The sequence below is a fragment of the Alosa sapidissima genome, chromosome 4 (genome assembly GCF_018492685.1).
Source record: "Alosa sapidissima isolate fAloSap1 chromosome 4, fAloSap1.pri, whole genome shotgun sequence".
In the NCBI taxonomy this organism is placed as follows: Eukaryota; Metazoa; Chordata; class Actinopteri; order Clupeiformes; family Clupeidae; genus Alosa; species Alosa sapidissima.
Window position 1 is genome coordinate 27,712,565 of NC_055960.1, and position 12,500 is coordinate 27,725,064.

General features: G+C 46.9%; 1 protein-coding gene across 9 annotated transcripts in view; it reads left to right on the forward strand.

The window, feature by feature from the left end:
- Window positions 1-12,500, forward strand: part of nav1b (neuron navigator 1b) — a 119,489-nt gene that overhangs the window by 56,802 nt on the left and 50,187 nt on the right. The window lies entirely within an intron of this gene.

The window sequence follows — 12,500 nt, forward strand, 5'->3', positions numbered from 1 at the left end:
AGTCGACACCAGAGCCCACTATCAGTCTCTCCTGATGCTGCAGCTCTGGCTGTCTCCCTATCAGCACAGCTGCTCTGCAGGAGGAAACAGATGCTCCTGTTATACACACACACACACACACACACACACACATACACACTCATACACACACACACACACACACAGATACACACTCATACACACATACATACATATACACACACATACATACATGTTCATATACACACACACACACACACACAGATACACACTCATACACACATACATACATATACACACACATACATACATGCTCATACACACACACACACACACACAGATATACACTCATACACACATACATACATATACACACACATACATACATGTTCATAACACACACACACACACAGATACACACTCATACACACATACATACATACACACTCATACACACACACACACACAGATACACACTCATACACACACACACACACACACAGATACACACTCATACACACATACATACATATATATACACACACACACACACACAGATACACACTAATACACACATACATACACACACACACATACATACATGCTCATATACACACACACACACACACATACTGCATACTGTAACTTCCCTCTGGGGGTATTCACACACTCTCCTAGTGTTAGTAGCCCTTGAGGCTAACTGCCGCTTCTTGCTCTAACATCTGGCTGGTCTGTGTGTGTGTGTGGCCACTGAGGCGGGGTGTTTGTTTGGATGGAATGTGTGTTTGCTCATCAGGGAATGCCTTGCTGTTTTTCCCCACTGGTGGTTGAATGGCATCCCTTAAGGTAAAAGGGCAAAGTTGGCTCTGATTAATATTTCATCTCCTGTTGGGACTCCCAGACACTGTGTCAATATGGATACATTTATCTCTATGTTTCTCTTCATTGTCTTTCTCTCGGTCCGTGGTCCTCTCTCTCTCCGCTCTCACTCCCCCTCCATCACCACAGTGTGTATGTACAGTACATTTGTATAAAAGTACAAATAAACAAGTATAGACAATAGTAATGGGAGATCATTATAAATAATTAAAATATGAATTAATTATTGAAACACAAGAGTAAATGGGAAAAAAAATGAAATTGATAGATCAAATGACTCTACGTATATTCCTATAGCACTTCCTGGTTAGTTGTCTCTCTCCCTCTCCTGGGAATTGACTAGAAAACAGTTTAAAATAGATCCTGCATCTTGTCTGTGCCAGAGCTCAGTGTTGATTGGTGGCTGATGATCATGATAAGGTTCCTGAGAGACAGTGGCTTACACCACCCACTCGGCCCATTCAGAGGCCACTGGGGGTGGAGTATGGCCGGCTGATAGCTCCAAGTGAAAGCTCCATCTGTTTGTTCGCCAGCCCTATCAATCTTCGCAAACACCCTAGAATCTACAGCGACACACACATGCACACACACAGACAGACAGACACACACACACACACACACACACATGCCGCCGTCACCCAGACGACGACCTGCTTATGGGAGGAGAATCTGTAGCGTAGCAGCTTGCCAGTGTCGGTGGTGTGTTTGACCACTCCGTGACTGGAGCAAATATTATGGGCAGGATGTCGGCTAACGTGTGTTGCTATAGGGGGTTGATGCAAAAGCCAACTGTCACATGTTTATCGGTGATATGGACTGACTAATCTAAACAGGAAGATGAGCAGACACAAGCTATCTGTGTGTGTGTGTGTGTGTGTGTGTGTGTGTGTGTGTGTGTGTGTGTGTGTGTGTGTGCCTGTGTGTGTCACATCAGCTCCAGGGAAAATCCCAATCTAGATTTTTCCCCATGAAATTATCACTTTCTTTTTTCCAGAATGATTGTCTCTGTTAGATCCAGTAATAGAGTATAATAGGTCTTTATTGTCATTGTTTGAGGCTATTTGTCCTGTTTTTGTTTCACAGACTGTATGCATCTCTGGCCCTCAGATGGAATATGGAAAGTGTACGTGTATGTATGTGCGTGAGTGTGTGTGTGTGCAAGATCACATCCTCAGCCAGGCCATTCTCAAACTGGTGCTTTTTACCCAAAGGTCTCATCAAGTGGAGTTTATGTGGCTAGAAACATATAATGAAGTGTGTGTGTGCGCGTGTGTGTGTGTGTGTATGTGTGTGTGTGTGTGTGTGTGTGTGTGTGTGTGTACATGTCAAAGTTGGGTGGGGTGTCATGAGCATCTGTGCTAGCCCACACATGTAGAGTGTTGGTGTGGTCCGGCAATGATGTGGCCACAAGTTTTACTGGACTACACACACACAGAGAGAGACACACACAGAGACACACACACATTTGTTTAATCTGTAACAAAGATACCCTTGAATAAGGTTGTCTGTGCAAAGTTCTTTTCATCTTCCATATACTCACTCTGACTGCCTGGACCATGTTTATTACAGTAATGACTACAGCAGAGGAGAGAGTGGTTAAAAGGGCTTCCAGAACACAGAATGGATCCACACACACACATGCACACATACACACACACACACACACACACACACATTTTTAGAAGATATTATGCAGAACTGATGAGCTAAGACTGCTAAGCAAATGAGGCACATGCAAGATAGATAGATAGATATATAGATAGATAGATTAAAAAGGGATAGAAGAAAATATGTAAGGGATAACGGACCACACGGTGTTCTGTTAACAGAAAATAATGTACGTCGAGGTTGTAATACGGCCCGACGCGCAGCATCCTTTGTGTCCGAGTGTGAATGCGCTCATATCGAACCGTTGGATGGACCAGACCTCGCCGAAATGTCCTGTCTTCTCTTTGAATCATTTTACAATTTCCGCGTTATTATATCGTTCGGTTATGTGCACGAATGGGTCCTGTAAATCTCTGATTCAAGTGTATTGATTGAAATTCCCTCCATTCTACCAGAGTGTTTTACCGCAGCAACAAGTTAGGCATAAATTCTCGAGATTTATATCGCTAGCGTTATAAGTGTGTGTGTGTGTGTGTGTGTGTGGCGGGGGGGGGGGGGGGGGGGGGGGGTTAGCTGTCGTTCGGCGACAGACTAAATTAGATTTTTATCTCATAGGCTTTGTTTTGCTATCGGCAAAATTCCTCCCGTGTCCAAGGGATATGTGGCCGTTTCTCCCTATTGCATGTCAGCTACAGCTGTGCAACATTACGAGAGGGAAATGATAGCCTGACACGAGGGGGTGTTGCCTATCCGTACCTAAGCTCCGGAGAAATGCTTTTTTCCTTATTGCCGCGATCGGAGTTTGAATGGGCGCATCCGAGGAACTTTTCCTGAAGTGAGTCGAATGGGTTTTACGGAGCTTTGAAGAATACGGATGGTTTTTGCAATAGTAGGCTACGATGAGTGGACGCTATGTACACGGAAAAGCGCAATCGCTTACGTTAAATCAGCGAATGAATAGGACAATACAGTTCATTCCCAGGTCAGTTGGTGTAGTTTTATGTGATTTTTGTACAGTGATATGCGTTCTCTTTCTTGTTAAATAGAACAGGCTGTTTTAGAACTCTTCATTCAAACGGGCAGAGAGACAAGTCAGCATGAAAATAACCTAGGCTACATTTTTACGGAATGAAAAAACTAGAGAAAGAAATAAAGTAAAACATAAAGAAGTAGCCAATTTAATGTTAGTGTCTTTATCATTTTAAACATCTATGGTTGGGACAGTAAAAATGACTTCCATGTTGTTTGGTTTAAGCACCTCAGTGCATCAATAACCGTGACACAGCCCCCCTGGGTGCAAGAGGTGCATTGATGGATGCCGTTTCAATTTTAACACCAGAGGAAACGTCGGACCAGTTCAACATGTGTACTCACACACAGGGCTTTGATCATCATGTCAGCCGGACTTCATGAGATGTGGCTCTTAAACTTAAACTTCAAGCGCTCGTATCGGCGTGTGTAAAAACGCATGTGTTGGGGCAGGCCTCTGCTTATTGGTGGGGATTAAAGTGTGCCTGGCCTCTTGACTGCTACTTCTCAGGCTTACAAATAGCTCCTAAGCTTGTGTCAGCGACAGAAAAAACTTTCTAATGGACCAGGTTTTTAATGAGATGGACAAAAAGCAGGCGGCCCTTTGGTCCTTGGTTAGGGGAGTCAAGGTTAGAGGGAAGTCAAAGAGCTGTTAATTGACTCCAGTTAAATCCCAACAGAACTTGTTTGCCTGCCCAGTAAGGAAGTCCTGTGTTTTACTGGGTGACATGTCCAGATGTGTTTAAATAATTGGTCCCCACGCCACTAACAATGAAACAGAGTTGTGTGTAAGAGACTTTGTGAGTGTGTGTGGAGTGTGTGTTACAAAGAGAGGACTGCTGTCTGTCTGTGTTTATGTTTGTGAGTGAGTCTGTGTGTGTGTGTGTGTGTGTGTGTGTGTGTGTGTGTGTGAGAGAGAGAGAGATTCAAAGTTAATATTTTTTTTGTATTTCTGTATCAAACTCTTGATCATGTGTATTGCTTTGTGCCTTTAAGACGTGGCGTTAAAAAAAAATGGTTGCTCTCATTTGAAAGCAAGTGTGTTTGTAGCCGTCTGGTGTATTTGCAGCCCTGCGCTGGGAGACGTGCTCAGAGACACATGAATCAGTTTTGGGCTCAGCCAGGGAGGAGCGGGCCTTTTTCACCGTCGGTCGGTTCGGCTGCCTCCTCTCCATAATCTTTCAAACCAAAACAAACACCCCTCCACCCCGCACCCCCTCTCTCCTTCTTCTGGCCTCAGTTTTCTTAAAGAATAGCTCTGGAGTATAAATCATGGTTGAATTTTGGCTCGGCGCCATGCACAACACCAGTCTCATTTTCACCCACCCCACAAGCGAGAACGTTTACAGTCCCCCCCGTCCTCCCCCCTCCCATCCCCCACTGTGGGTCCCCTCTTTGGGCTGCGTCAGAGAGCCGCCCCTTACGGCAACCAGCAGTCATCTCCACGTCCCCAGGTCCCCATATCCTCTGCTAGCGGCAGGCATACCGCTGATCCCAAAGACCCCATTCCATGTGCTAGCAGTCATATTTAGTTCCCCAGGTCCCCATTCCCTATGTTAGCAGTCATATGCTTAGCCCCCCCCGCCCCCCCCAGTTCCCTGGTGCCTGTGTTAGCCTCCCCAGGAGAGCCACTAACTGACCCGGCTCCTCTCCATCACCACTTAGGACTCCACCTTGACCACAGTGGTGTTGTGTTGTTTCAGAGGAAGGTATACGTCTGCCTGAAACACAGCAGACTCTATGGAGCCTGCAGGACGAAGGCTCCGCTCCTCACTGTTGGGCTAATTTCACCGCAGCTCTCTCTGTTCAGCGTGAGGGGAACATAAAACGCTCAGTGTTTCAGCACAAGGCCTCATTTGCACAGTAATGGCAGGCTCATTTAGTGGTTTTCGGTCTTTAGACGTTTTATTTTGGTTTCTTCCTCCTCTGACATGGTCATTAGAATGATCCAGAACTCCTGCACTCAAACTGATGACTGCTCACCTTAGGGCTAGAGCCTGACAATCAGCTTGCAGTGTGAGTCACACACACACATACTGTACACACACACACACACTCTCTCTTTCTCTCTCTGTTTCTCACTTTTTCCACTTTTTAAAGACTTAATTATACCAGTCTGGAAGTGGTCAGAAACCATCACTAAGTGCTGTCTTTCCGAGCAATCTCTCTTCTTCCTTCTTCTCCCTCTGTTCTCAGTGCCTCGACAGCCGCTCCTCTTTCATTGCGAATCCTGTACTATTATAAGGAAGACGTGTCTCCACCCTTGAGGTCAGGTTCTTTCTGTTGGCCATAGTTGCCTAGATGCAAACAAAATCTTATCTCTCACGGACCAAATACCTCACATCGTCCAGCGCCATAAAAATATCCTCCCGTGTGTTCTGTCTCATCCACTGTTCTGACTGGTGTCCTGATTGGCGCTGTGGTCTAGTCTGGGAGCCGGATTCCTCTGGGTCGGTCTGTGGTCATAAAGCCCTTGCTCTCTGTGCGGATTTGGGGGGATCTTTGCTTGGCGGAGTGGGGGCAGATGTGGTGCACCGCTGCCCCTCCGAGAGAGTCACGCTGACAGCCCCCCCGGGGGCTCCCGAAGAGCCGCCAAATCTAATGGCCCATCGCACCGCAGAGAGACCCACAAGGATCGTCCACATTCCTCGCCACGGACAGGACGGCTCTGTATCAGGCCGGCCCACGCGCTCAGACCTCGGTGGGATGAGCCGGACCGTAGGAGAGTGTGAATAATGGGGATGTGCTTCGGGACGGTCTGTGAGTGTGCATTAGCCCGACTTCCTGTTTGGGTGTGAGGTCTGGGCTGGCAGCGGTACCGATGTGGTGGCAGCACCTGTGTTTTCTCATGGAGGACTGTAAAAGCCTGGTCTGTTGTCTCTGCGGTTGGTCAGTTATTCACCAAAGTGCATCATGGGAGGATGAGAGATTGTGCATGTGTGCAGCACATGTTGACCTTACAGTACATTGCAAACGTCCAGCTCAGTGCCCAAGTCTGTATCAACTCCCTTATGTCTCTTTCCGCCATGTTAGATTAACATCTTGATTTGTCTTGTCTTTCTTGATTTTTCTTGTCTTTTGATATAAATGTGAATTGATGTGGTGTGAATGTAGGTCGTTTTTAACTGTGGATTTCACTTGTTTTGGTGAGGTGAGAAGGTTTTTTACACATTATTTGGTGGACATGTCAGTGAGACCTTGTTTTTTGTCAGTTGTCGGTTCATCTACTGCCAACTGATTCAGCGGATCTTGATCGGCCCTATAGGCCGGTTCCACTGCAGAGTAAGCCAGTTTTAGACGTTTCCTCCACCTTTACTTCTGTCTGGAATGCTAATGTTTTGGCTAGCCCACTGCAGTGGGTGTGTCTGTAGCATCCCACAGTACTGTAACACTAACAATACATGCTTTCATAGCCACAACCTCAATGGATTATTCTGGATGCGAAGCTAATTCTGCTTTCTGCATAAGCTCCAGGCAGATGTCTCCCTGTTCACAGCATTTCTGCCCCAGCACACACTAAAGGCTGTTATTTGTGAAGTGCCGTGTGGATTTGTGATGCACACGACAGCAGAGCCATGTCCCACTGTGGCTTGCAGTCACTGGAGCGGCGTGGAGCGCGACGCTCCTCTGTAGTCCTCATGGATGACATGCTGGCGCGTCCCTTTCAGCACATTTGGATTCAAAGTGGCGAGGCTCGCGGCAGCACCCGAGCCAGAACGGAAATCGATCGCTGAGAGATTCTTTTGTCCTCGCAGAGGGCCTGTGGCAGAAGCAGCGGATTTCGGCCCGGTCGCCGCGTTCGTCCCGGGGCCGCTCGCTAACCTGTGATTAGCACAAATGGCTCGCTCCTTAACTTGTCCTCTGCGAGCGTCAGCGGGCCGTTTTAGCCCGGCAGGATTTGGCAAGAGGGGCGCGCTTTCCCATGTCTGGGGCCGTGTGCCGAGGATAGCAACCACAGGGTAATTTCAGCTCCGCTCCATGCAGACGGAGAACATAGAGGACAGAGGGAAAGAGAGAGAGAGAAAAAGAGAGAGAGAGAGAGAAGAGAAGAGAAGAGAAAGACAAAGACAGAGAGGGAGAAAGAGAAAACTAAAAAGAACAAGCAAGACAAAATGACAAAGTGTCACAAGACACATTGGAAGAGAGAGAGACAGAGAAAGAGGGTGAAAAACATGTTGAGAAAGAGGCCTGATGTATTGTTGTTTCCCTAGTGCATTGTGGATTGAAATATGTTGAGAGGCCCGATGTAGTGTTGTTTCCCTAGCGGATTGTGGATAGTCAGTGTTTTTTGCATAAAGCTGATTGCTACCTGCAGCTGCCAAGTACAAGAGAAACAACATGACCATGGTCACCAAACCACATAAAAATACTGCACAGCTCATCAAAACTCTGCACAGTTCATCAGTGTTTGAGATGGACATCTATAAACAAAAGATATTTTATTTCCACCCTGCCCTTTATACACATGAGTGAATTGGGTATTGGAAATAGGAATATTTTGTATTATGTCTTGGAGCATCGTATTGATGTTTGAACAGGAAGCAGTGGCTCCTGTATTTTCGGTGCAGTTCAGGCTCCTTCATGTCGGCATCCAACGATTAGATTAATTGTGGTGTGTGTGTGTGTGTGTGTGTGTGTGTGTGTGTGTGTGTGTGTGTGTGTGTGTGTGTGTGTGTGTGTGTGTGTCAATATGTATGTGTGTATGTGTGTGTGTTCGTGCGTGCGTTTGTGTGTGTGTGTTCTTCTGCGGCACACACACACTTACTGCTGCGTCTGGAGATGCTGAGAATGCAGCCGGACTCTTTCCGTGATACGACTGGACTTCTGTTGAAGGACCCATGTCTCAGGTTGAGGCCCAGCGGAGCTGGAAAATTGCGGTAGAATTGTTTCCCCATTTACTGTAAATGCAGGCGAAAGTAGTTATTAATGCTGGCAAAATGAGTCAGTGTGGGGCCGCGTGGCCAACCTTCTGCTTTTCCTGTTTCACAGCAGCAGGAGCAGGCATGAGGTCTTCAGCATGGTGTCTACGGCATGAGGACCTTGGGACCATTTGGGAGCGTTTGGCAGATCCTTTCCTCTCCTCAACTCTCCTCCCCTCCTTTCCTCTCCTCTCGTCTCCTCTCTTCCCCCTCCTCTCCTCACCTCTCCTCTCCTCTCCTCTCCTCCCCCTCCTCTCCTCTCTTCTCCTCTCCTCTCCTCCCCCTCCTCTCCTCAACTTTACTCTCCTCTCCTCCCCCTCCTCTCCTCTCCTCTCTTCTCCTCACCTCCTCCCTCCTCTCCTCTCTTCTCCTCCCCTGTCCTCTCCTCTCCTCTCTCTCTCTCCTCAACACTGATGTGTATTAGTCTGTTCCCTGTTCAGGGAGACGGCAGATGGCCGCTGTGTCGTCACACTCATCATTTGGGTGTCTCTCATCTCATCCCAGGAAGTCCAAGCGGGTCCTTAATGCCATGTCTTGTGTCTCAGGCAGGCATTAGCAGGGCCAATTAAGCCATTAGCACACATTCAGCCTGCAGATGTTACTGGGGCTCAGAGACACATTTGCCTCTTTTAGACGTCTAATATCAGTTTCCTAATATACATGTAGTGCAGTCACTGGCATCAAAAACAAAGCAAAGCTTATTTCATCAATGATCTTCAATTCTCGTCTCCATAGTAATGATGACATAAGGTAGTCTTCAAACAGTCAAAGATTATTAGTCCCATGCAGTGAAAGTGTCCTTCCTTTTCATTACAGTGCATAATTAAGTAATAAATAATCCTAAGCACTTCTCAAGTAAGTATTACATGTTCATAATCTTAACCTTTACTCTTTTGTAAGAAAAATGTAATAATATAAAAACGACATTATACTTTTAATTCATTGGGTAGCAAGTGCACAGTATTAAAGGATGCTTAATATAAAAGTGGCTGTGAACTCCTTTTAGTTGAATAAATCTTGCCTCCTGGCTGTGGTTACCAAACTAACAGACATGAATCTGTTTGCGTGACTTGTGGCGAGTGCATATTTTCTCTGGCAGTGGCCCGTGCTGAACTCTTGCACTGGGTAGCGTCATCCTGTCACGCCTGCATGGCATTAGCCCACTCTATCAGGGAGGGAGGGGAGACAGTCAAACTGCAGACATGGGAGTCAAATTCAGACACGCAAAGCTGGCAGCTATTTCTCTGCATTACCGGTCTTACTGTATCCAGGCAGATATGGCTCATATTGGAGTGTATGTGTGTGTGTGAGTGTGTGTGTGTTTTTGTGTAAGGCGGTGTGGGTCACATTTTGTTCATTTTGCGTGTGTTTGGTGTGGGGTGGCTCCCCTGTCACCTCTTTTCTTGGTGCCCGCTCCATTGGTGCATCTGTGCCAGGTTGCGCCAACCTGGCAGCCCAGTGCCCCTGCTCACCCAGGGCAGCTGTCAGGACAATTCTGCCCTCGCAGCTCCTCCCAAGACGAGATTGCCCTAGAACGCCAGCGTCAAAGCCCCGCTCTCTTTCTCTCTTTTTCTCTCTCTCTCTCTCTCTCTCTCTCTCTCTCTCTCTCTCTCTCTCTCTCTCTCTCTCTCTCTCTCTCTCTCTCACACACACACACACACACACACACACACACACACACACACACACACACACACACACACACACACACACACACACACACTCCCTCCTCACCAATGATTCACACTGTCTCTGCACGCAACAGTAACATGGCAGCAGCATCTTTAATACAGTGTCTGCCTGTGTTCAGATTTGTTTTCTTTCATTCCTTCTTGCGGCCGATACTTTATTAGACTAAAAATCCTCTCACTCTCTCTCACACACTCACACACGCACACACACACACACACACACACACGCACGCACACACACACACTTTTCGCCACTGTTGTTTTATGACTTTTAGTGGGGTATTAGCTCATGGGTGTGTCTTTCCTGAGTGAATCAGACCCCTCCTACAGACTGCAGCTGGCTATGCCCAAATCCAACTGGAGTCTGCCATGTCCATAGCCAGTCTGTGGTCGGCCATGTCATGCCCAGTATGAGCTGTAGCGTGTCCAGCCGAGTGCCAGTCTGTGCGCTGCCATGTCTGAGGTCCGTCTGTAGTCTGCCACTCTTCCTGGCAGCACCTGGGCTGTCGGCCCTCCTGTCAGGGCAGATGGGGGAGCCGAGGGGACTCCCGTACCGTACGCCTGGCTCAGACAAGAGCAGACTACACACACACACACACGCACGCACACACACACACGCAGACCACACACACGCACACATGCGCACACACACACACGCACACACACACACACACACACACACACATACACACACACACCACACACACACACACACACACACGCACACCATACACACACACGGACACTTCACACACACACATACTCTCTCTCTCTATCTCTCTCTCTCTCTCTCACACACACACATACACACACACTCAAACACCCTCTCTCTCTCACACACACACACACACACACACACACACACACACACACACCATACACACACACGGACACTTCACACACACACATACTCTCTCTCTCTATCTCTCTCTCTCTCTCTCACACACACACATACACACACACTCAAACACCCTCTCTCTCTCACACACACACACACACACACACTCAAACACCCTCACACACACACACACATACACACACACACACACTTGCACGGGCACACACACACACATCGCACATCTCTATTAACCTAAATTAGACCAGTTGAGATGTGCTGCTCCCATCTCAAGATAAGTTTTTCTCAAGTGTGATACCATCCAAATACTTCAATGTAATGATGATAGTAGCATTGTTAATCTTTTTTTTTTGTGATAATAGAATTCTATAATAGATTCTATAATAACCCATTGATACCATTCGTAATTCATTCAGTATTTGCATACCTTATGCTACGATACTTTAGGCTAATGTTGTTTTGTGGATTTAGTCATGTTGTATTGGTAACAAATGCACATACCTCACCTCTTTAAGGGCTGCCCTATGCAGTGGTAGTTGAGGGTGATGCTCAGTCACTGTAGCAGTAAAATGCCCTGGCTTAAGATTCCTGTGTGTGTGTGCATGTGTGTGTGCATGCGCTTGTCTCTTATGCTCCAGTGAGCATGTGACAGGGTGGCACAGGGGTCATACACACACCCACACACACACACACACTCAGAGACATGCGTCATATGGTGGAGTGGGCTGTGTGTTTTCATTCTCACACCATGATGGGAGACAGAGTGTGTGTGTGTGTGTGTGTGTGTGTGTGTGTGTGTGTGTGTGTAAATTATATGTATCTATTATATCTATTTTCTGAACAAACAGCTTATAACAACTGAAGATCACCAGCCAATCAAGTCTTCTATCTTCTGTGCTCCTGAAGCACTGTGTTGATTGGCTGGGATTAGTCATGGCTCCACCTGAGTCTATTCTCTGATCTCTATTTACCAGAACTAGAACCTGGACTCTCTACAAACAGTTGTTGTTTTTAGCATAAACGCTGAACCAACATCTAGAGGACCACGAGGATCAAATACTTAAATTTGACTAAAAGTGTATGAGACAAGAATCGCAGAGAATTGTGTGTTTGTTTGTTTGTTTGTGAGATCAAAGGGCAGCCGATGCTGTAATGGCTCTGCCTCTGATGAGGCTCCAGATTAGCCGAGAGTGCTATGGAGTTTCGCATCAGTTATGCAGCAGCAACTTTTTCTGTTATGAACAAAAGGCTCTTTGTGTTGAGAAGTTTCCAAATAGAACCCTCAGCCTTGCCACAAGTTCATGAAGAATCCTGAAGGGGCAAGGAGTTCTGATCTTATCTTTAGCTTCACATTATATTCATCAGCAGAAGCATATGTGTCCTCCCCCATGAGTGTGGTGGTGTGGCTTGCGCAGTCTCCAGTAAGGTTTTAGAGAGGATTTATGGGGCCCGAGTTTGAACCGGGACTGGAGCCATTGCAACACCACATAATGGTGTGGAGCGTTGCAGGGACTGCATGTCCTAACGACAGGTCATGTC